The sequence below is a fragment of the Dermacentor variabilis genome, chromosome 8 (genome assembly GCF_050947875.1).
Source record: "Dermacentor variabilis isolate Ectoservices chromosome 8, ASM5094787v1, whole genome shotgun sequence".
NCBI classification, from domain to species: domain Eukaryota; kingdom Metazoa; phylum Arthropoda; class Arachnida; order Ixodida; family Ixodidae; genus Dermacentor; species Dermacentor variabilis.
Window position 1 is genome coordinate 40682760 of NC_134575.1, and position 26204 is coordinate 40708963.

At 46.3% G+C, this 26204-nt stretch overlaps 1 protein-coding gene across 1 annotated transcript in view; it reads right to left on the minus strand.

Moving 5' to 3' along the window:
• LOC142590115 (diacylglycerol lipase-beta-like) overlaps positions 1 to 24443 on the minus strand; it is a 61553-nt gene extending 37110 nt beyond the window's left edge. The window contains exon 1 of the mRNA XM_075701983.1: positions 24054 to 24443. The gene's annotated coding sequence lies outside the window, so the exon portion shown is untranslated. The remainder of the gene's footprint in view (positions 1 to 24053) is intronic.
• Between the last annotated feature and the right edge of the window lie 1761 nt (positions 24444 to 26204).

Below are 26204 nucleotides of genomic sequence, written 5' to 3' on the forward strand. Positions count from 1 at the left end.
ACCGACGCAGACGATAAGACGTACATACGCCGCGTGCCAGAAGCCAAGCACGTAGCCAAGTTCACACGCCAGCTGTGCTCTCTCTCTATCTCTCTCACTGAGCTAGCACGCGACTGGTGCTCCAACGACGACTATTATCTCGGGCACGTCATTCCCTTTGTTCTTCCGTCTCCAAAATGACACACGAGAAAGTGCGAACTCGAGGACGGAATCTCTCCGGTGGTGAACGGCGAGCCTTAGTCATAGGGCCAGATGGTCGCTCGACCTTTATGCGATGAAGTCACTGCGAGGCTGCAGGAGTAGTCGTGGACGCTAGTCACGACATATTGCACACCTCGGGTCTCTCGCGTTAAGAATGACTCGCCTGCAGGAAGTGGTCCCCTTATGGCACAGTGCGCACGTATCGCTGCAGGTGCGTGTCCGGGGCTAAGAGCCCAGAATGTTGTTTTCAAAAAACTCGGCAATGAACGAATAAATCATCACACCTAGTCTTCCCTCCCCCCCTCCTGAATGGCCAGGGCTAGCTAGTGTCATGGAGTTTCTATTTTAAAAAATGGAGGATCCCGCGCACATGTGGGAATTGGTTATAATTGACGCTGTCTTTGACGCCTGTTGAAGTGGCCTTCGCTTCACTTCTCCTTGTTCACTTCTACGTATCTTAAAGCACGTCGCTCAGTATACCACGGTCCCATTTTTGTCCCATTTACTCCACGCCCGGCATGGCTTTTGATGTCGACTTCTTGCGCTTCCTGCTCTCTTGTTCTGCTTGCCTATCCGGGCGCCTACCCAGTTGCACATGTGCCAATTCTGGGTCATCGACTGCGGGAATGTTCGCATACATGCCCAGACGGCACATTCCCAGTTGTACATACCCAGTGACCCCAGTTGTCTGTTCGGGCACATAATTTGTGGCAAGTATAACTAGTGAGTCCATGTTGTCCCAAATTCGGCAAGACAGCGAAGCCGCCAGTCAGCATGGGGGGAAAGGCAAAGAAAGCCTTGCTTTGAAATCCCGCTGGCGCTTCTCTCGTCGAGAGTGGCAAGCATGCATTGCACTTGAAATATTCGAGTGCCTGTACGCGTATGCACATTTGTCATTATTTTTCTGTCCTGGAGAGGTATTCCGTAAGAGTCCACCGAGTGGACACGCCCATTTCCTTTGCTGCTGAAGTGCTGATTGTCTGTGGCACCTTGTTGCTACGGACGCGCAGCCCAGCCCTGCCAATCAGAAGCTCAACCGCCGAGGAAATGGACGTGTCCACTAGGCGGACCCTTGCAGAACGCCTCCCCTGCTTTTGTTTGCACACATGTCTGCACTCCACTCCTCTCTGTAAAGCTGCGTGCTCTTGAGGGCCACATAAATAACTGATTGGTGGTAAGTGTCGCGTATTTGCCTAAATTTCGTCCTTCTATATATATATATATATATATATATATATATATATATATATATATATATATATATATATATATATATATATATCGAAAAACGTGAACATGGAATTGAGGAAGAGGTCAAGGAACTCGGCAACGACAGACAAGTGAAGGGGGGGTAGTCCAAAAAAGTTTTTGACCAATCGCGGTGGGCTGATTGCACACATGTCTGCACTGCACTCCTCTCTGTAAAGCTGCGTGCTCTTGAGGGCCACATAAATAACTGATTGGTGGTAAGTGTCGCGCATTTGCCTAAATTTCGTCCTTCTATATATATATATATATATATATATATATATATATATATATATTTATATATATATATATATATATATATATCGAAAAACGTGAACATGGAATTGAGGAAGAGGTCACGGAACTCGGCAACGACAGACAAGTGAAGGGGGGGTAGTCCAAAAAAGTTTTTGACCAATCGCGGTGGGCTGATTGCACACATGTCTGCACTGCACTCCTCTCTGTAAAGCTGCGTGCTCTTGAGGGCCACATAAGTAACTGATTGGTGGTAAGTGTCGCGTATTTGCCTAAATTTCGTCCTTCTATATATATATATATATATATATATATATCGAAAAACGTGAACATGGAATTGAGGAAGAGGTCAAGGAACTCGGCAACGACAGACAAGTGAAGGGGGGGTAGTCCAAAAAAGTTTTTGACCAATCGCGGTGGGCTGATTGCACACATGTCTGCACTCCACTCCTCTCTGTAAAGCTGCGTGCTCTTGAGGGCCACATAAATAACTGATTGGTGGTAAGTGTCGCGTATTTGCCTAAATTTCGTCCTTCTATATATATATATATATATATATATATATATATATATATATATATATATATATATATATATATATATATATATATATATATATATATATATATATATATATCGAAAAACGTGAACATGGAATTGAGGAAGAGGTCAAGGAACTCGGCAACGACAGACAAGTGAAGGGGGGGTAGTCCAAAAAAGTTTTTGACCAATCGCGGTGGGCTGATTACATACATGTCTGCACTCCACTCCTCTCTGTAAAGCTGCGTGCTCTTGAGGGCCACATAAATAACTGATTGGTGGTAAGTGTCGCGCATTTGCCTAAATTTCCTCCTTCTCGCCACAAACGGCTTCGTGACTTTGCAAATCGATCGTTTTCAACAAAACAAGATTGCGTCTTAACAAACAATTCACAATGGTTACGCATTTACGCAGAGACTAATCGCCTTGCTGCGTTTAGCAAACCACGAGTGCTTGAAAATTTAGGAAAATGAAGGGTAATTATTGCCACCGCGAGTGAGCACGGATCCAGGAGCATGGAGATTAGACGCCTCCGGGTTGCCAACCATAATTCCCACGCTAACAGCGCTGTGGAGGTTCCCCCGCACGAGAGGCAGTAACGGCGCTGTACTCTTTCTCTTCCCTTTCTCGATTGAAATCCCTCACACGGTAGCCGAAAGATCGCAGTGCCAGGTTTTCGCCTGGTAATTTTTGTAGGAAACTCTGTACGGCTAGTGGGGGCTGTAAGGTCTCGCCATTTATCCAGTGTAGTATCGCGTTTTTCTGTTGCTTTTTTTTAATGCGATAGCATTGTAGCCGGACCTCGCACACTTTGTAGGCATCCGTCTGACGAAAAGTGTGGGCCGATCCCGAAGGCAGTGTAGTCTAACACGTCATCTCAAAGCGTTATAGCATTCACTGGGGAATAATGCGGGAAACTGTCACGCGGTGCACGTGACAGTCATTTCAAAGAACGACCTCGGTACGCGACAACAGTGCGTGCGATCGTGGCCCAACGGTTAGAGCGTTGGGCTGTAGCTGGATGACAGAGGTTCGATCCCACCATTTGTCACGTGTTTCTTTATATCGTTAGGGGCTGACTTCACCCACTCTTTATGTGTCTTACAGGGAACTGGACGCGTGTTGAGCCATGCCCGCTCGATGGATAGTGGCCAATGTCAAGCCACAAAGAAGAGTCCACGCCTGCCGCAGAAGGCGCGTGACAATGAAACGTTTAAGCACAGGCTTTAGAGGCGGAGACGATATTCAGCCGCGTATATATGCTATACTGTCAGAAGCATGCGCAGCGGCCTGATACGTGCAACTTGGCAACCACCATCCTCATTTTTTTTTTATTCAATCCTCGGACTTGAACCTGTCCACCGGCTCCCATTGTGTACCTAATTTAACATGAACGTCGTCAGGCGTGAAACATTTAACAAAACTGGCACTTTGGCAAGTTGGCTTGTCGCCATCTTGGGTCAACGGGGCAAGAAAGACACGGTACACCTGCTAAGGAGGTGACGGAACAGTCGCCGACGGACACTTCGTTAGCTCATGTCCCGCGTCTGTGTTGCGATGTTCACCCAAGATATGTAAGCTTAGTTGCACTGTAAAGTAGTTTACAAGGTTAAAAGTGAGAAAGGGTGTAAATGTGTCTATAACCCACGCTCTTAAGGTGTGAGCTATATAAATCACACCCTAATGGCATGACGATGAGCGAAACAAGAACAAGGTGAAAGCAGGAGCCAACGTTTCGACAAGTGGACTTGTCTTTTTCAAGGCGGGTTCCTTGCAGTGTTCTTCGAGAATGTCAATAAGGGAGAGCGAGGCATGTTCTAGGACAGCATTCCACTTTAATAATAGCCTGGAGGGTAAAGAACCGAGGGCGCATATAACCTTAATTCTGAGACCTTTTGGGATTTTCCTCTGTTTATTGCAGCTAGTGTAAGTTTTTGGGTGAAATCTGTAATTTGTTTGTTTGGCGACGAGTTTGCGGGATTGGGGGAAAGGGCGAGATTTGTTGTTGCGTGTGCTATCCCTAGTGCATGGTAGTCATTTCTGCTTGATTCGGACAGACCTCCTGGGCGAAAAATGTTCAGGTGGTGTCTTTTTACGCTAATTTTTCTTGTCGAGGCCTGCACCGATGCCTGTATGTGTATCTGTCTGCGTATCGGTTTGCTTGTTAGGGTATGTAGCTGTATGCGTGAAGGCTTCGCGGGTGGTTGTGGGCTTCCGTATGAGCGGGTGTTGTGAGGGTGGTGTTGGTTCCGCGCCCACCGTCTGTGTAGATGCTTCTTGGGTTTTAGCTTTAGTGGAACGCGCGTGCGAGCTGGTGTAGAAAATTTCAGGCGTGTGTTTCTCTGTTGAAGTTAACTGGGACGCTTGATTTAATGGTGTTGCAGGTAGCGTCGATTTAAAAGAGTTCCTGAGCCTGTACGTGATGTTGTTAGCCATTACCTTGACGCCAACAAAACTGGGGTGCAGTCCGTCCCGGGCGAGCAGAATGTCGCGGTCCTGGTGTATTTCAGCGTGATGGATGACATCGACGTTTTCGTGTCGGTTTCCAATGTCAAGAAGAAAATCATTGAGCTTGAAAAAGACAGGTCCACTTGTCGAAACGTTGGCTCCTGCTTTCACCTTGTTCTTGTTTTGCTCATCGTCTTGATTTTCCATCTCCCGCATTCCCCGTGTTTCCCCTAATGGCATGAGTTATACACACATTTACACCTTTTCTCACTTTTAAGGGAGTAACTTATTTTACAGTGTGTGGGTAAACTGGGCGCCAAAATGTAAATACATAGGGGAAAAAAAGGCGGTCAGTCTGTCCAACCATTGATTACGCAACTTATTTTCTCGCTTCCTTTTCTTCCCTCTCCTGGCACGCACGAGGCCTCTCATTTGCTTGAAGGCACTTCGCGATCGAAGCTGTCCTGCCTATTTGTATCCTCTTCGAGCATAGCTTGCGCTTGCTTGCATAGCTTGCAAAGAAAGGTGGCAATGATATGTTTGACCCCAGGAAGCAATACAATAATTTAGATGACTGTGAATGAATGCATAATATAAGGTGACCAAAGTACTCAAGTCAAAGTAACATCTAGCTTTTAGTAATACCCTAATACCATAGGAAGTTTTCCGCTGTAGCTCATTAATATGCAAATTAAATTTTAAGCGGGAATCAAGCTTGATACCAAGGAAGGAACATTGATCTGACAGATGAATAGGATGTTTGTTTATAAAGAGGGGCATAACTTGCGCGTTATTTATTGACCTGGAATAGAAAATTAAGAACTTACTTTTCGAGGGATTTATCAAAAGCTTATTTTTAGCACACCATGCGCTAACGTTAATAAGTTCAGCGTTAAAGGTTGTTGAAATGTTGCTTAGAGAATTACTCGAACATAAGACAGTCGTGTCGTCAGCATATAAGATGCATTCTGATGATGTGGTTAGACACTGTGGAAGGTCATTAATGTATAGTAAAAATAAAAGCGGGCCTAGAATTGAGCCTTGCGGAACGCCGATGTTAATAATATTTTTAGTGGAATAGATGCCAAAGATGGATACTAATTGCTCACGATCAGATAAGTAACTACGGAAAAGATTGAGAGAGTTGCCAATAATGCCATAAGATGCAAGTTTAGAAGAAAGAATGTCATGATCAAGTGTATCAAAAGCTTTAGTAAAATCTAGAAAAACAGAACCAACGAAGTTACCATTGTCAATTTCTAGTTTGCATTTTTCTGTGAAGTAAATGAGGGCTAGGTTAGTCGAATACCCTTGTCTAAAACCAAATTGTTTCGGATGAAGTAGGTTAAATTTCGTTAGGTAGCTAGACAGGCGAACATGTATTATTTTTTCAATTACTTTGCTAAAAAAGGGGAGAATGGATATCGGCCTATAATTAGAAATTAAGCATCTGTCACCTTTTTTAAATACCGGGATAACCCTACTCATCTTTAACTCATGGGGAAATACGCCGGTTTGAAAAATTAGATTGATTATGTAGGTGAGCACATCCGCAATACGATCAACAATCATTTTCACGTGGTTAGCAGAAATATAATCGATACCTGCGCTAGAGGACTTTATACTAATAATTGTTCTTCTTACCTCATCCGGGGTAACCGGAAAAAGAAAAAAATGAGTGACCACAATGATCAAGTTCGTCATGCGTACTGGCTGGAGCGGGTATGGGAGAGAAGTCTAGTCACTAAATGCATTGGCGATATCTAGTGGGTTAGATATAACAGATTCTTCATGACTAATGTTGGCTATAGGCGGGTTAATCGTTTTATTGAGAAAGGAATTGATCAAGCGCCATTGTTTTTTTTTTATATCTGAACCAGTACAATTAATTTCGTTTTGATAATAGCGCTTTTTGGCATTCTTCATTAGAGTATTAAGTGTGTTGCAATATTGCTTGTAACGGTCAAGTAGACGCACATTAAATGGCTGTCTTTTTGTTCTTTTATATAGGTTATCTTTCTTACGCAGGCTATTAAGTATCGTATACTGATGTATAGTATACTGCAGCCGCATGCACCGATAGTGCAGCGATAGTGCACCGATACTGCAGCCGCATGCACCGATAGCTCTGCGTTGCAGCAGAAATTTTTTTTTATATATCTCATCGCTTTTTTGTTTAGCATTGAACATTACGAAAGCCGACGCCAACGATCGTGAATGCATGTGTCCGATAAGGACGAATCCGCCACATAGAGAGTACATAGACCTATGCGAACTCTATATTACACAGTCAAACCGACAAGTCTGTATGAGGACGCGTAGCGGTCCGTGCAATTAAGTGGTCTATACAGACATGTATTACAGCAACTTCATTCTGTGACGTCTTTTTCTATTGCGAGGAGCGCCGAAGATACTGCCCCCTCCCCCCTTCCCCATTCCCCCTTCCCAACTCTCGTTAATTCAATAGAGGGTTCTGGAGAGAAGCTCGTGGGCACCCGCGCCAGAGCTCCACACCGACGTCACCTCTATTGTTCTTCGCGAACAGAAAAAAAAAATAATTTCTTCCTCCTCACTCACCACACGTGATAAGCGCGCGCCCTCTCTCGGCGTCTGAGGCGTTCACGGACGCCGTTAATTGCGCGGCGTTCCCAGAACGAGCCGTGCCGTGAAGTTTACGCGCGGGTGATGTCGCGCGGGTCGCCCATTATCGGTCACCGCTGGCTTCTCCCGGCCCCGCGCCCATGCCACCGCGCTGCACGGGCCACGTAAGGATAAGCTGGATGTATTATAACCTCGCGGATTCGCGTGACGTCACCAACCTCTTCGTTCCCGGAGCCCGTGTACACGACTGCTTGCCAGGACACGCAGCCAGACAAAACGTAACGCGCGTGCCCCCCTGAAACGCAGATGCGTTTTAATTGCTCGAGCGCAGCTCGCACCCCTGAGAAGAACAGGAGTTTGCGGTATACAAAAAAAAAGAAAGAAACAGAAGTCGGGATTCTAATGGCGTTCACTCTGTGGAGAACCAGGATTGCGTTGTTTGTTTTCGCCGACGTGCAGCTCCCGGAGGTAAAGCCACAGATGAGCCACGACTGTAAAACACCGCGAAAGACCTTCTTAGAAGGTGGGAGGCCTTGTACGAGCGGTAAGGCTCTTTTTACGTCTGACACGTGACGCACGGCCAAGACGACAAAAGAAATTAAACTTTGTTTTTTTAACGTCCAGGACTTTCACAGTAATGGATGGCTGCGGAATAATTTTTACTACCCGGGACCCTTTAACGTGCACGTAAAGTGTACACACGAGCGTTTTTTTTTTTGCATTCCACTCCGTTCGGAATGCTGCCGCCGTCAGTGCAGGGGATCGAACTCGCGACATGATGCACAGCAGCGCAACGCTGTATGCACTAGCTGAGCCACGGGCGTATGTATAGCACCGAACATTCCAATTCTATATACAAGTGTGTTTCAGTACAAACCGTATAGACGCTTATGAATGATGAGCAGGAAAACGGACAGCAGCCATCTTAAGCCTCATTCCGATTCCGCTCCGAGTCGGCTCAGATGACAGCGTCGCGAAGGCACCATGAAAGCCAAAAACGATGCAGGCCATATCCTTCGCTGGCTCTTGAGTCGCCTGGAATATAGCTTCTGTTGTGAAAGCAAGATGCCGGCTCAACAGCCTGCTTGGAACGCGCAACATAGTCTGACCCACTCCAGGTTGCCCACATGGCTTTCCGCCGCTTAGCTCGAGGCCGCGTTTGCGATCAATACCGCGGGAAAGATCCCGCGGTCGGCTCTATGTCCTGCGTAGATTACTTTCAAGACACGGACCCGCCGTGGTTGCTCAGTGGCTATGGTGTTGGGCTGCTGAGCACGAGGTCGCGGGATCGAATCCCGGCCACGGCGGCCGCATTTCGATGGGGGCGAAATGCGAAAACACCCGTGTGCTTAGATTTAGGTGCACGTTAAAGAACCCCAGGTGGTTAAAATTTCCGGAGTCCTCCACTACGGCGTGCCTCATAATCAGAAAGTGGTTTTGGCACGTAAAACCCCAAATATTATTATTATTCAAGACACGGGCCGCATGTGCGCGCTCAGCCGTGCGTAGCAGCCTGTCCAGCCACGCCCGCGCTGTAGAGGAGGAGAGACGCTCGCTCTCCTCCCCAGTAGCACGCTCTTGATCACGGGACCTCCAACACTGCGCGCGCGCATCTAGCCACCATCTTTCTATAGGCTCACCTTATCACGCCTTCCCTCGCCCCCGCGGCATACGGCGCACGAGGCGCTATCTCAGCGCACTCGGACTTTATGCGGAACATCACGGCGACGGCGAAAATTAGTCTTTAGTGTCCGTATAATGCCCATCGTAATAAAAAAAATCCTATGTGAGTTTTGCCTACAGACAGTACATCTGTAGAGCGAAAGGCCGAAAGCTCAAACGTACCAGAAGGCAAAGCGGTCAACATGGGGCCTACAGACTGTCTGAATTCATTTATATGATGTCAAATCGAACCGGTCGCGCACTGTCTTTTCTACATTTTATCCATTTTTGCTCGCGAAGAATGTGAAATAATAAAGACTACATTGCCACAGCACTCCGAATGGGCTACGCTTTTCTAGGCTTCGGTAGCTTTCACCCTGTCCGTCCGTCCGTCCGTCCGTCCGTCCGTCCGTCCGTCCGTCCGTCCGTCCGTCCGTCCGTCCGTCTGTCTGTCTGTCTGTCTGTCTGTCTGTCTGTCTGTCTGTCTGTCTGTCTGTCTGTCTGTCTGTCTCCACCTTAACTCCTCCCTCTCTACGTTCGGGGAAGCCAACTGCACGAAGTCCGGTTAACCGTTTTCGCTCTCCTATCGTCTCGCTCTAGTTTCGAGTATTGAGGGGCTCTTCAGTGACGAACCCTCCAATTTCCCCGGTTATTTTCCCACTCCATCTTCCGGTTCATTTCAACAAGTCGGCGCTCCTGTTTCACACTGAGTTGCGACAAATAATCACCAGGCCACCGTGCCAACGCCAAGCATTCGTGGGAAGCTTGGTTCACTCGCAAATGCCGTACACGTGTGCGTGGTACAAGCCTACAGGGTCTCGCAGTAGCCGCGGCGCCAAGTGCAAGGCTTTGCGTTTGATAAGTTCCAGATAAAACGAAAATGCTGTGGAGTGCGCCCATTTACAGCGCGGCTCAGCCTTCTGCGTGTCTTGTTGTACTCGAGAAGGACGCGAGAAACAAAGCAAAAATATATACGATTTTTATTATGCGCGCTAATGTATATGTGCGTGAGCGTGTTTGTGTTGGTTGAGTTGTGCGAGCTGTTGGAAGAAAATGGGAGCGTTATTTTTCTGGAATTCGCCTTTGTTGCTCGCAAAACAAGTGGATAAGAAAGTACAGACGAAAGATTACAGTGCGGAAGACCACAAAAGAAGTAAATGCTTTTGTTTCTTTTCTTTCTCGCGTTTCTGTACAAACAAGGCATCAGCACGCACAACCTTGGACGTCTCGTTGCAGACGCCGTACAAGAAGCAGGCCAGGACTTGTAGTTTTTGTGTGTGTGTGTGTTTGTTTGCTTGTTTCTGAGAAGGGAGTCACGACCTTGCATGCGTATACAGCCTCGCCTTCTCGAAGCGGCTGTCGTCTAATGTAAGATTATTAAGATTATAGTGACGCCAATCCCGCAAACTTCCCTTTGTTTGCAGGTTTGTTTGTTTATTTGTCTGTTTTGTCCCAATTTTCTCCACGCTTGGGTGAGCGTGGAAGCAACGCTTACCATTGAGTTGGCGAACAACTCTGCTTGCACGGTCGACGCGTGACGCTTTAAGTTCTGACTTCAGCGCTATAGTTTCGTAACAACCATGCGTCGTAACTGTACGCCGAATCGGGACTACCTCACCGCGAGCTAAAATAGCAGGCGACATGCCTTTTCTTTCTGGTACAGTGATGTGGCATTAGTCTAAGTGCAGCTAGCCCCAAATGCACACATGATACACGCTACACAGTTCGAGTTGTATCTTTCCCAACGCCTACGCCAATGACGTCAGCAACGTGGGCGCGGCCGCAGGGGTTCCTGTTGCGTTAATGGTATGTTTCGGCAATGGAAGGGAAAGCCAGGGGTGGCGCCCTAAACATACAGAGCATTGTTCCGGGGAACAAGTGGTGGTGTGATCTCGTTGTGAAAAGTAGAAATCTGTTTCCTGATGCGATAAGTATAACTCCATGTACACGGCACTTCCCATACTCTATATACGCAGGATATTTCATCAACATCCTCCTCCTCGTTATCATCATGATAGTCGTCGTCATCGTTGCGGTCTGCCAAAAGCAGAGAGAAGCTCAATTACGTCTACTCCACGACAGTGTGTAGACCAGTTATATACGTGTTTTCTATGATGTCTACACGTTATTAATGTACGGACTGCGGATCCATGGCCTCACATTTTCTGTATTAAGAAGTATGCAGACATTTAACAATAAATTTTTGTGATGGTGCTCACGGACCACGAATAGACTGGTAGAAACATTGTGGGGCAGCCGTCTGGTCCGTTGTCCATGAATAGATGCCTTACAGACAGGAGGGCTCCTAAAATTGTTTCGGCAATTTATAGCGTGTATATAGAAAGCTAAGTTGTGGCCTTCCAATTTTTGACAGTGGCCGAGTGTGCACGTTTTAAAACAACCATTAGAATTCCGCTGACCACAAGAGGCCAAAGAAAATGAAATTGTTGACGACGTTGTCTGCAGACATCTCTTACTTAGTCAAAAAGACGGCTTCGTAGAACAGGCAGACCAATCGCACTTGAACACTGCAGAAGGTTCATGGACTCTCTCAATTCATAATTATGAGGTCCGTGGGAAGAAAGATACGTCTACAAGAAGTGTAAACAGTGCTTACACTCACTTTCGTTTTACGAAGCATGACAAAAGGACTTGTGCTTAAGTGGTACAGAAAGAAAGCGTTTTCTTAACTGCCCCTTCCCGAAACTTAATGAAACAAGTTTGTCGTCACAATAAGGGCTCCATAAGTGCGTGTTTCAAGCGCGTTTCGCAATGACAGGGCCTGAAGTCGCGAGAGGCGCCACGTTGAACGGTCGCTTCCCACAGGCGCTTTCGTTGTTTCTGCAACTGTATACAATGCGCGTGGTTAAAAGTGCTTTTGTGTACACACAGCATCGGTGTTTCTATCTCTCAGGTCATCGAGTCCCACCGTACGTGACGTTCTTTGAACGCGCACATAAACGTGTGTGTGTGTGTGTGTGTGTGTGTGTGTGTGTGTGTGTGTGTGTGTGTGTGTGTGTGTGTGTGTGTGTGTGTGTGTGTGTGTGTGTGTGTGTGTGTGTGTGTGTGTGTGTGCGTGTTTGTGCGTGTGTGTGCGTGTGTGTGAGTGTGTGTGTGTGCGTGTGTGTCAAGTTTCACGAGGGAAAATTATCACCAGTCGGTGTGCAACGTAGTGTACTTTGTTTTTTCAAATTACTGGATAAGCAATTTGGCAGACAACGATATTATATGCCGTTATCAGCACCACCGCTCCGAGATGTATAGTAACGCACAAGCTCCCCGCAACCCCTTTCAACTTTTGCTCCTGTCGGTGTTAACCTCTTGAAGTTAACCTCTTGGACGCGGCTTAAGATACCCCGGACCAGCGGAAACAACGCGGTCTGCTATCCTCAGCTGCGAAAATGAGAACATAACGATACAGAGAAACAACAAGAGCGAAAGACGAGGAGTAAGATAATGCAACTACCCTGTATACTGAATGAAGATAAACAATAAAGGGGCTCTAAAATAAGAGGAGAAGAAAAGAAAACAAAAGAAAACAAAAACAAGAACAAGCACACTCACGAACGCAACGTAGCGCGCGGTAACCTTCCCGCAAAAAAAAAAAGAAAAAAAGAACGTGTGGTTTTCCATCTGCTCCGTCTCTATATCGCACATGTTTTTTCGGCGCACTCGGGGCTCCTTCCGACGCTCGCGTCCAAACGTTTCCTGTCGCGCACTGAGAACCGGGGAAATTCTGCGTCGACGATCGATAATTCGCTCGTGGACCAATGTCCTTGGACCTGATTTCACTAACGCAGGGTGCTTATACAGGTCGAACACCAAACTAGCACAGCAGCGTTAACCGCGGCTGTCATATTCCGAAGGGAGCGGAATGCAAAAAAAGAAAAGAAAGAAAACAGGCGCGGGTGCTCAGATTTAGATGCATGCTAAAGAACACCAGGTGACCGAAATTATCCCCGAGTCCCACACTATACGGCCTCTGTCGTAACCCTTGAGCTATAGATTGTGACGTTAAATTCCATAATATGAGTTCAGAACGAACTAGGCTTTTATATTTTGCTTCCAAAAACCGTTAAGTATGTACCGACACGATATATTTTACCTATTGTATCTTTATCGCGGCGCGTACATATGAGCTACATCTTCGCAGGAATCAGAATGCAACGCATATCTGCGTTAAAGGAAAGAAGAAAAAAACAGAAACATCCGCATGGGTGCGATCGTGGGTGTCGTCTGCGCAGTTGCTAACTGCGCTTTGCTACTACTGCTGCTTATCACAGGTTCGAGTCATTGCCACGACAACTGCGTTTCTACGCGAGCGTGGTTTGCAAGAACAAAACAAAACGAAACAGAGAAACCACTCGCTCGGTCATATTTAGCTAGCGCTTTATTAAGAAAAAGTACAGCTGGTGAAAATTAGTGCCAAATAAACGTCTATATATTGTATACGCCTTCGCTCTACATATACGTCCCAAGTTTCAGCCGCTTTAGGAGGAAACGTCTCGCCAGTTATAATTGTTGTTCTCGCTATACACTGTCAGTGTTTGATGGAACGCGAACAGGAAGGTTCGGAGGGGCACGCGAAAATTCCCAGGCGGTTCACTGATATATATTTCGCGATTACGGCGGATTTTTTTTTCGATCCCCAAAAAAAAAAAAGCTGTAGGCGACTTGTCGATCGCTTTTATTAAACTCGCGTATACCGCCTAAACGCCAAGTACTATAGTTAAGCCGGGGAGGGGGGGGGAGAAGAGAACCTGAGCACAATATACACAGTAAAATAATTTACACCCTTGGAAGTAAAGAACGGTGTAAATCGGTTTACAGTTCACCCCTTTACACCCTTCTTTGAGTGTAAGGATGTGACTTAGAGATCGATATACACCCTTATTCACTTTGAAGGCTGTAAATTATTTTAAAGGACGGCGATAAAGCCGACAAGGGACAAGTTGGGACCTGCACAGCTTTGGGGCAGTTTTCTCTTTATACCTATATTTTCACGGGTATAAAACTACTTAAACGATGTATTTACAAGACGCATATAAAACAGCAGCTGAGAATCCCGAGAGGCTGTTGCCACTTCGTCGTCTTCACCGTCGACGACCTCGTCCTCTTTTTCCCACCTATTGTATTTTTACCTCGGCGTGCACAGATGAGCTAGATTTTCGCAGGACACCGAATGCAACGCATATTTGTGTTAAAGGAAAGGGGAAAAAAACATCCGTATGGGTATTACAGCGTATGGGTATGGGTGTATATATATATATATATATATATATATATATATATATATATATATATATATATATATATATATATATATATATGTGTGTGTGTGTGTGTGTGTGTGTGTGTGTGTGTGTGTGTGTGTGTGTGTGTTATGTAATAACTTTATTTCCATCTACTTGATGGAGGAGGCTGCAAGTAAAAGCTGCTCCAGTAGAAGCATCTTGACGAGACCCGCAGCCCGCCTACAGAATATTCGGCAACAACATACATGCAAACACACATGCATTATAAATATATATACTCTCATAAACCCATATATATATATATACACACACAGCTATGTATAAGGTACAAAGTTGTATTCCCTCAGCGTTGTGCTCGAGCTATTTCGCATTTGGAATATATATAGCTTTGTACCGAAAAGCAGAAGGGACAGAGCTGTCCCTTCACAGCTTTGCCCCATCTATTTCGCTCTCAGCTTACGTCAGGTGCAGTCTTTGTTTGTTTAGCTCTTTCGATTTTAGATTTCCCGGTAAGTTTCTTTTCTTTTTTTTTTTTTCGGAATCACAGTCCGGGTGTGTTTCCCGCATACCGTCACACGCTCGCCCAGTTCGCCGCACGCGAGCACACGTAGCCCCAACTGCCCGAGCGTGTACGCAGTGCACATTCAGCCAGCGCTGAATTTCAATGTGGAAATTTCCCCGACGCTCTAACCGCTTGCACACGCCTTTGTTCAGCGCCCACGAAGTGTAAACAAGTCCTTTCTCTTAATTCTTCTTCGCCCGGCCGCTGACGCCGGTTTCTCGTTTCCAGCGTCCCTTTCTTGTACACGGGTTAGCCGCGCGTATAAGTTTTCCCAAATTAAAGCGTACACACGTATCAGACCCGCGCAACTTGTCCCTGGCAGCGCAGCGCCCTCTCGCGTGCGCGTCGACACAAGATCGTGATGCGCCTCTCGTTATCTTCCCCCGCCGTCGACTCGGGACCGCCGACAATAGAGAGTTTTAGATTAGGGGACGCAAGCGGCTTGCGTACGCAGGAACTCTCTATTAGAGAGTTTTAGGTTATGGGACGCAAGCGGCTTCTGTACGCAAGAACTCTCTATTAGAGAATTTTAGGTTAGGGGACGCAAGCGGCTTCGGTACGCAAGAACTAGGGGCCACGCGGTACTGCGCGTGCGCAGACCCGTACGTCTGGGTCTGCGCATGCGCAATATACCGTCGCCCCTAGTTCTTGCGTACCGAAGCCGCTTGCGTACCCTAACCTGAAACTCTCCAATGACGCCTGCCGCACTCCACCGTCGGTACAGGACAATCTTCGCAGAAAATAAAGGTGCAATCGTCGGCATAGATAGGAGCCTATGGACTTTTACGGAGGTCCTTCGGTATACCCGTCCCCGCGATCCGTTAAAGTGACCGCACGCGGTGCTTTGCGGTCTGCAAGCCAGGTATCGAGGTCTACGGGTCGAGGTGCACGACGAGGCGCACAGACGCACCGCGAGGACGGACGTTGCGTGATCTGCATGTTCGTGGTGGGTCGCGACGTGACACGTGTCACGTGTCACGTGACACGTAACGTGACGTCCTCGCCGGACCTGCAATAAATGTTTCTTCACTCACTCACTCACGTGACACGTGGAGTGAGCTTTCATACGTGGATCACTGTGGAAACTTTCACATGCGAACTAGATATGGTCACTGAGGTGTCTGTCTAACGTTTAAGTAGAGAGGCTGCGCATCGGAGACCGAGAGGCGTAGGAACTTAAAAAAAAATGACGAGCCATTTCACGCTGTGAATATGGATGACCATGCGAAGCTGTTTAGCACACGGCACAGAAGTAACGCATAATATTGAAACAGAGGTACGAACGTATTTATTGTCCTTATCGGTCGTCATCGTGACGATTATAGGTACGCGCACACATTCTCGTATCCCCTCTGTCATTAAATGTGTCCGTCACGTGAGAATGACCATGTACGTACGATGCAGACAATCGAGCAAGCCGCCATCGCGCTCGCCCTGCTACACGCGGTCGTGGGTCCGAAATCTATAGTGATTCCAAAGCGGCAGTTGGGGCTTTTCAAAAGGGTTGCATCGCCAAGGAAGCTGCTCGTCTTCTTAGCGGCTCGAGTCCATATGCTCTCACAATTAAACCATTCAATTCACTGGTTTCCCGCTCACGTAGGGTCGGTCGAGGGTGCTCCCCCGAACCTCAATGAGTCTGCGCACGAGGCTGCGCGTGACCTCACCGACCGCGCTTCCTCTTTAAGTAGCACTGACTCCCCTCCTCTCTACGGTCACAGGGACACTCCCGCTACTCACAACGAGATTAATAAATATTTCTACATGTCCAGAAGGGTCTTTCCACCCTCTCACCCCAAGTTGAATAGGGCGCAAGCCGTTTCGCTTAGGCTTCTACAGACCAGCACATATCCGTGTCTGTCCGCTCTCCACGAGGCTTATACCCCGACGTATATCGCGACGACGCCTGCCCCTCCTGCGGGTAGTCCTCCACTCTAGCGCACGTGCTCTGGGAGTGCGGGTCGACATACCCCAAGTTCATCAAGGAGGTGTGGGACTCGCTTCTGCGTAGCCCCGCTCTGGACAAGCAAATCCTAACCGTCCGCGGATGGCCCGGTGGGCTAGACCTGCCGGTCCCGACGTGGGACTAGCCGGGTGGGCGACGACTTCGCGTCCTGGCCCGACCTACAATAAAGTTTCTTCCCTCGCGTCGCGTGAGACAACGAATGGTTCATACCGCCTTAAGCAATGGCTCATACCCCCATAAATTTTTTTTAATTAACGCGGCCTTCCCATTACGACAGAACACGAGTAAAATTATATGCTGGAATGATGAGCGGCAACGTAGCTACCTGTGGAAAAAGACGACGATGTTAGAGTCATTGCTGGTGATGATCGTTTCGCTCACGCAGATCTGTTGACGGACGCGAAGAAGTGCACGGAACCCTAGCCCTATATATAAGCAGCTTCGTTGTAAAAAAAAATGTGTTCCTGGACAAGATGGCGTCTACGTTTGCTTTACCTTGCTTGATGCAACATATATGCATAATGACACGTAATGGTTCATATTCGATCTGGAAGACCAGCCCTTAGACGAAATACACTGACAAGAACGATACTCGCATATTGCGCCAATCATGTATCAACCGTAGGAGCCAAGTAGGCCTAACACTTCTAGCGGGTAGAGGCTTGGTTATGGGCAGAAGGAATATGCGATAACGAAAGCCGTACACATGGCAACACCACTTTAATATTCCGGCCGAAAAAACTCTGCGACGTCACAAATTGTCAACGATCTCTCGCGCTTGTAATTTTTTTTTTTTCACTAAAAGAAACGTTACCCTGCGTTAAAATTGAGATATTTGAAAAGCCAGGAGGTCGGGTCTTAACGATACTGTGTTCTAGCCTGCTATTCGGCGTCGGGGTAAGGGGAAAGGGCAAAAATAGCAGAGGGAGAAAAGGACAATGACTGCGTCCAAAAGTACACAACGGCTAAGCCTGGCAACTTTTGGAGGTAATTGCTGTCTGTGACAGCGACGGATGGGACCATTGTCCTTCAGGATCTTCGCCTCTGAAAATGCTTTGGTGTCCGTCCTGCAGAAGGCAAGAGGGGCGCTGAATGTCATAACGAGGACGGAGGGCAGAGCCGAAACAGGTGGCGAATGTGTCCCGACTGCAGATGCTGGCGCAGACGTTCGTCTGGACAGACGCACGTTTTTGAGTAGACCATTGCAATTAGCAAAGAGTACGCGTTCGCAAACCTCCCTCCCTCCCCTCTCTCTCTCTCTCTTTCTCTCTCTCTCTCTCTCTCTCTCTCTCTCTCTCTCTCTTTATCTCTATATCTATCATATTGTCTATAGTACAACGTGAACAGAAGACAGGGAGACGTTCTTCAAGAACAGCAGGACAACCTGTTCAAAAACAGAGGACAGGTCCTCGCCGAATCTCACTGACCCACTAGACGAAGTCCGATAATGTCCCTATCGTCGTTGTAGCCTGCATAGAATGCACGCGTCAATATATATACCATTTTTTTTTTAATATGTGATCTTCGAGAGCGAGATTTAATGAATTCTGGAGAGGATTCCGAGTCTGGCGGCGTGCCCACAGAATGCCACTGAAGATGGATAGGGTGAAAAATGAAACGATGTGCACAGTTCACCACAAAGAAGCACAACATACACAAAAGCGCAACGGTCGACACTCGACTGAAGTGTCTCGTTGAGAAGAGTGTCTAAAAAAACACACACAAAGGTGCCTTCGCTGCGCGAGATGGACACATGCAGCGTGAGTTCGTGGGCCAAGCACGAGTTCAACGGTTGGCAGTTGGCCAATGTTGAGTTTTAAGGCCGTTCTTTGTAGTGTATGACGGGTGTTTCTGCGAGAACTTTAACAATTTTTTTTCTTTTAGAAATCACATACTGATAGCCCATTTCTAATCCTTGAGCTGGATTGCTCAAGCAGGTGGGCATTGCTTGCCCGAGGAATCTAAATGCATATTCGACCAATTAACAAAACTCACTAATGGACCCTTTAAATTAATCACTTTATGGCACGTATTGCAGTCTACGAATTGTAGCCGGTCACTTCGCAAGGCGTATCCGCTTGGAACGAATTTTTCAGGATGACAAAAGTTTCGAGATATTCATTCCAGAGGTAGGCGACGAAAATACATGGGAATTTTCGTGCTTCAGTGCATAAAATGACGTTCTCATAGAAGCGTAGGTGAAAGAACAGCGCATTTTTTCTTTAATTCGGAAAGTTTGACTGCGCGGATCTCGAAACCGGTTCCATCCTTATAGTATTCGCTACAAGTGGATATGCCTTGTAAACTCGCTGGCTACGATTCACGAATTGCAATATATACCGAAAATAATTAGGTCGGAAGATAATTAGCGAATCTTGTTAATTGGTTGATTATGAATTTCGATTTCTCGAGCCAGTAATGTCCACCTCTTCGAGTGGACCTGTTAGAGGAATAGAATTGTACTACCTGCCACAGGCGATATTAAAAAAAAAATTGCTTAAGCCTTCGCAGAAACACCTTTTATATGTAGCCTGCAAGCGCAGATTAGGTAGACAACATGTACCTGCCACTTTACACGCATTGCAAAGAGTCGAGCTTATCCGTTTGATTTTAAACAGGAAATATTTTGCGTTCGCCACGTTTCCGGACGAATGAACAGAGGGACATCACTTGTCCAAGAAATCGAAAAGAATAATTGGCTAAATCACATGTTATTTTTGAATCAGCTGTTTAACTAACAACATTGTGGTTCATTTTGCAAATTACGAATTGAATGCAGCGTTTTTTTCAAGACACATTCCCTTGTGAAAAAAAAAAAGTAATTTTGAGACGAGCACCGGTTTTGAAATAAGTGTTGTCAGACTGTTGTTCGATCCTCCTACTTTTCGAATTACAACTCCCCCCCCTATTTTTCTTTTTCTTGCAATATGCAGGACACAAATCACCGGAACACCAATTCACTTTCGTAGCGCACTTCGTGAACGCATATAATTCAAAACTGCAGTCATCCTCAGAATTCGATCCAAGTGAATACAAGCCTTGCGGCTACAATTCGTAAATTGCAATGCGTACTGTAAAACAAAACTGGTTCATGTTTGCTCTCTTTCTCAAGTAGTGACCTATGCATTTCGATTCCCTGCGCGAGAAATGCAAATGAATCTTCGACTAACCCGGCTCAAGGAGTGCAATGGTGTTGCATACCACAGGCTATATGTTTTTTAACATTTATTACCGCTTAGAGCGAATGTATAGCGATCGCGTATTGCAAAACGCGTATTCGGACACAATGTATCGACTAGCTAACGACGCCGGGATCGTGTATGCCGTATGCATCGCGAATGGCACCCCGAAAACTACGGCAGGAAGGCAAGCTGTGTCGCTTCATCGGCGAGCGCGAATTATCCCATTGTTTCGGGAGAAGGCCTCTCTCTTTCTCCGCCACTTCTGACGGATGAGAACAATAAGGCCGTTGGCGCGTATCATCATCACTCGAGGACGCGGTGCTTCAGACGCGAGGCAAACGCTAATTGTGACAACTCGAGACGAGAGACGCCCGCCGCGAGAGTAGCTATAATTCATAACACGAAGTGAAACTTCACCGAGCTATGCGGCATACGTGTAACGCTTTCGTGATTACGGGGTGCTCTCGTCTCTTCCTGACAGCCTGAGTGGGGACACTTGGTTGCAGTGAGGTCGACGGGGTGGTTTAACTGTCCTATAGGTGTTGAGCGGTGACGTCACTTTGTGACGACGCAGCAGAAAGCCTCGCTTACTGACGCGGATACTTACTGACGCGGAGATTTTTTTTTTTTTTAGCGTTTGTGTGTGCGTGTGTGTGTGTGACAGCGCTATTGTGTCGGAGCGAGTGGATTACCTTAAAGAGACGGACATGCGCGAAAAATCGCAGGGCCGTTGACTGAACGATGGTTCGCCAATTACTTTGTTACGACATATGCCCCGATCGCGGAATTGAAGCTGAACAGTAATGATTGAAGTCGCATCTATTTAATATAAATTCAGTTGTGCTATGTAGCATCCGTTTTGGGAAATAACGTCTACAAAACGTGAGTATATATAGGTGCACTGGTGTCCCAGTTAATATTTTAATCCGCACCGCATTTTTTTTTACCGTGCCAAATGAAGTGTTAATTAACTGTAACATACGTCCGCCTCTTCGATGACAATCTAGTGCTGTGTGCCACAGAATTAACTCGTTCCAAGTGGATATATATCTTGCGAACTCGGCACCTCCGATTCATAAATTCCACGGCGTGTCTTCAAGTGATTCGTTAAAAAGTTGCTTAGTGATAATTCGTTAATTAGTTGATTATTCATTTCTATTGCTGGTGGTTTACTAATAGACCGGCAGTCCATTAGATTTGAAGGGAAGGGAAGCGCAGTCGAGGACGGCAGAGAACTATAAGTGGTGCGTTGAAATTAGGAAACTTGCAGGCACAAGGTGGTGTCAGCTGGCGCGAGACAGCGGTAATTGGCGGTCGCTGCCGAGGAAAGGTATTTGTTCTGCAATGGACGTTATGATGATGATGATGATGATGATGATGATGATGCATTTTGATTTCTATATTGTAGAAGTAATGGCCGCCTCTTCTGGCCATTCAGCCGAAGGAGGGGAATTGTGTTATCTCCTACATGCGAAATTTAAACAATTGTTGCGGAATTCATGCTTAATGACTGCATCTGTGAGAATGCAATAGCGTCTAATCGTTACGGTGCAATAATTACGAAACAATTCGTAAGTTTATATATCGCCTTCAGGCGCCATTTCACTCTATCCATTGAAAACTTAGTTTCACCACGTTGCTTTCCCCCTCCCCCTTTTTTTTTTTGCATCTTAAGAATCATGAATGACGCATACTGCTGCAGAACGAATTTATAAATTTATATTCTTGTGTAAGCTTTATGGTGTTTACAGAATGTGGAAATCGGGCTAGGGCTACCTACAGGGACATCAGATATGAATGGAGGCCATGAACTATTTCATGTCTAGCATACTTAGAACGCACCTACGCGGTCACTCGAAATATATGCTGGATGTCAAACGCTACCAGAAACAACGGAAAAAAGCGAACACGAAGCTGCATGATGATATATATGACACAGGGAGCAGAGGCCCTGCCGTGTACCCATGGCAACCCGTTTTATTAAATCTCTTTGCACGCATTATTCAAACTAGCAGCGCTGCAGGTCCGATCAGATCGCGTTTCGAGGTGTTTGTGGCACGTTATAAATGTCAGTATTTTCCATTTTCATCGGTGCTTTTGCTTTAAATGCACTATGTCGGAGTGCAAAATTGAGCACACAGCACTATATATATATATATATATATATATATATATATATATATGTGTGTGTGTGTGTGTGTGTGTGTGTGTGTCGATTACTCTCATGCAGGGAGCGAGAGAAACGCAAAACAAACAACACCAGGTGGTAAAGATTGATCCATAGATTTTCAAGAGACCACTTGCAGAAACGCTTTGCCTGATTTCATCGTGCTTACTTTATTACTATTTTTTTAAAGGTAAAGTACGTTTCCGACAGTAAAAGTTTTGCACGAAATACATTCGTTTCTCATACATATGCACGGCAGCCACATACATGTGCCAAAAAGACACGCAGTAAAATGCAAACCACGAAGTGACCGAAAAAGGCAACGAAAAATGCCTCCACGCAGAGTTAACACGCTGGCTTGACGACATAGATTCCAATATTTGGTTAAAGCACTGTTGTGTTTTTGTTTTCATACACACCGTTAATCCGCGCGGCGGGCAGGAAGCCAGTGGCTTGCATGGAGCCGTAAGATACAGCTGTTCGAACCGTAACGAAAATAAAAGTATTTGGTGGATTTTATCGTAGAAGTGTGCGACCGCTTCGCCTCTAAGATGACCGCTGCGCACGAAGTTCTTGCACAATCACCCTATTATGTCACTTCCTCTGACGCAAGCACAGTCGCGTGATTCTGTTGTGAACCGGGAGGTTCCAGTTGCGGTTGGAGTTGCGTAACCGAGACCTCTATACGACACTGGAACCACTTTCGGCGTCTTTGCGCGTCCGTGGCGCGTAACTTCGGGCTCCATTGTCGACCCATTAAGGCGAACGAAGATGAACGTTAGATCAGACGGGAGGCGCATGTGGGCACGCCCCCATGTGGGTACGGGTACAATGCCCAAAGTGAATTGTAATGCCCTTCTGACGCCTTCACCCAACGACAGGGGGCGCAAACTTGCACTGTAGCGTCTCATTGGTTGACCGGGTTTTTACCGTTTCACAGCTGCGCAGGGGATGACGATGCATGCAATCTCTAGCAATGGGCTCGAGAACTAATTTTGACGTGCCCAGCTGAGGTGCGTTAGTTAAACTGCATGTGCTATGAATCCGAGCCGCATACGTAGGGAGCATATTCACAAAATACAAGTCACCTTGTCGAACCAAGTTGGCGATCAGGCTGAGGTTTCCCTCGCTAACCAACATTTATTGGACTGGAATCGAGCCCGAATCAACCGTCAGGGTCTCTTAGCACGTGCATCTTTTGCAGGACAACACCTAAGCAGACGACACCTAAGCAGACGACTGGGAAAGATGGCTCACTTGAAACAACAGGGAGAACGTCGGTGAAATTGTCGCAAGCCACATGCAGTGGTTTATAGCGTCATTCAATGGATTGCCTCGGGTAACACCGAAGCATGCACAAGTAATCCGTGCAAAGGCTGCAAGTGCGCCACAACATTGGTTCAGCATACATTCATGGAATGAACCCGCTTCCATAGATACCTAATATAGCGCAGCACAAACGATTAGTAACTTTAGTTAATCTAAGATTAGCTTGACAAGAAAGAAAACTTGGCATAGTTCTATAGTTGTATAGGAAGTATTTAGACATTTGAGCTGGTCGAACGCTAGCACTAACGACCGCGGCCAATCACTCCACCCACCCACCTATACTTTCTCGAGCTTCTTTAATTTTTATATTGGTTTCGTACGGGGCATTTTCGGTGGGATCGGGATCGAATTTCTCTATCGCAATCGGCTCCTTTCCGCAGACTGTGGAAGGGAGCCGATCGCGATCGAGAAGTTCGATCTGGATCGGGCTCGATCGCGATCGAAACTGGTTGGCGTGACTGAGGTATAAATCCCAGTAATCTGTTATTACTAGATATTACTAGAGTTATTACTATAGCGTGCATTTGGTGCTCAAAATATAATTGGTGCGCTAAACAAAACGTCGAGCAGGCGTCAAATTTGGACGGGACTGTAGAAAACGTTGCGCGATAGAAAGAAGAAAAATGTGACGGAGACTTACCGAATATATTTTTTTTTTTCTTCTAGTGGGGCGTCGAGGTCGGCTCAGATGTGGAAGCAAAGGCTGAAAGCACACGGCCACGGATCCCCTTATATCTTGTGCTGACTTTCTCTATACCACGGTGAAGATGTCACAGTACAAACAATCATCTGTTTGTCATGTCTCCAGAAGTTCACCTCCCAACAATGCACACGGGGTATCACGGACTCAGTAATAGTAGGAAAAAAGATTACAACGCGCGTCTTCGTTCGTTCACGTACTTTCGCGAACAAGCAGACGATCACGGGAATGGCCAGGAAAGAAAACCGCGAGGAACATTTTCACACATGCCACGCTTTAAAACAGCAAAACCGCACTCTTGTCGTCTGCCTTCTCTCGCCTGCAAGTTTAGCTCTCGGGGCAGACGAAGCAGCCGGCCGCCTTATAATAGCAGACGACATTCGCGCTTTTCCCCTCTCTCACTGGTCCTCGGTGGTGGCGGGGCGCACGACCAATGAAAAGAGATCGTTGGGGCCTTTTGTGTTTCCAGCGTCGTCTGGCGTGGGCCGGCAAGTATTACGTATTTTTTCCGTGGTTGCCACTTTCGTGACGCCTTCTTCGTAGTCGTAACCGGTTCTTAGATCCTCTGCGTCATTTTACACCAAGTCACCAGCATATATGCGTGACTGTGCACCTTATATGTGACCAGCAAGTGAGGCCCAGTTCTTCTAACTTTAGGATTTCACGGAACGCTATAAGTTTGACATCACAATGTATAAAAGAAATGCTTTTTTTCTCTCTTCCTTCCTTTTTTTCTATCCTGATAAACGCTCAACGAAGCAAAAACGACGAAACAGGTAGAAAGAAAACTCATAGGTGCCTGTGATGTTAAGAACAGGCACCCAGGTTCGCGCAGAATTACTGGCTGCAAATGCCTCCAACTCCACAGTGAAAAGCAAAAAAAAAAAAAAAAAGGAACGGAGAGGGAAGGGTGAAGTCGAAGGGAAGACGCTGCGCCAACGTTCCACTGAAAGTGGGCAAAATTACTTTAATTAGAAGTCACCGAGGGTCCGTAATCTCCTATGCGTTTGCATTATTGCGGAGCAGAGCCAGGCGTTGTTTTGATTCTATATCAAGTGTTTGAGCACCTCCAGAAGTGCGTGTTTGGGCAAGCGCGCCAAAACAATTTCCGAAACAGAAGGCAATCTGCAAACAGCAGACAAGCCTTATATGGCAACCCTACTGAGGAGTGCACGTGAAACCCCGGCCACATGAAAACTAAAATAAAGTTATAATAAATAAAACGTTCACGCCTCTATAGCTGATGTTCAAAACCCGACGTCTATGACGTGTTTCCGGCTCCTGCAATCGCTTCCGCCGCACACAACAGGCAAACGCATAGCCTTTAAGATCCGTATTTTTAATCCAGAGCTTGTCGCACCTGAGACGTGAATTTGGATACCACCTATCACGGCATGTCTATGTTTGGGTACAAGAGCTTAGAGAGAGGGGTGAAAAAAATAAGATAGAGTGTCTAGTTATAGCGTTGTAGTTGTTATTATTATTATTTGTGTTGATCAATTGCTATTATTGTTAAAAAAATTGCACTCATCGAACATCCCACGCAAATAAATACATAACCACTCCGAACATGTAGTACCACTTTATTCAAACGCAGGCTGTCTTTTCTTTCGGCAAGTACGAAGCCATTTTGACCCTTTATATATGAGTGTGGGATTGATTTTTGTCTTCGTTCATTTTCTTTGTCTCCTTTTGATTTTTCATTATTCCTTTAACCTGAATTCAGTGCTTCCTATATGAAGTTTCAACTCCTTTTATTAGAGCACTGACTTCATTATTTGACTTTTCATAACACTTCTTACATTGTCCTGCGCTCTAAGTAAAAATTGGTATTTGCAAAAGTGCGACCTACTCGGCTTTATGATACCTTACCTATCTTAATAGTCAACAGTCTCTTTGGACCGAGCTGAGAAGGTTGAATGCGCTTCGTCCAGATAATCCTGAACGTCAAAGTACGGTATCTTCAGCGTATTCTGTCGCGCACCATGAGTGTAAATTTGACGCCTTAATTTTACCCGTTCTATTTACTTTCTACATCAAGTGTACTAGAATATCTTTGCCCGATGGCTTTGTGGTGCACTTGGCATCTTG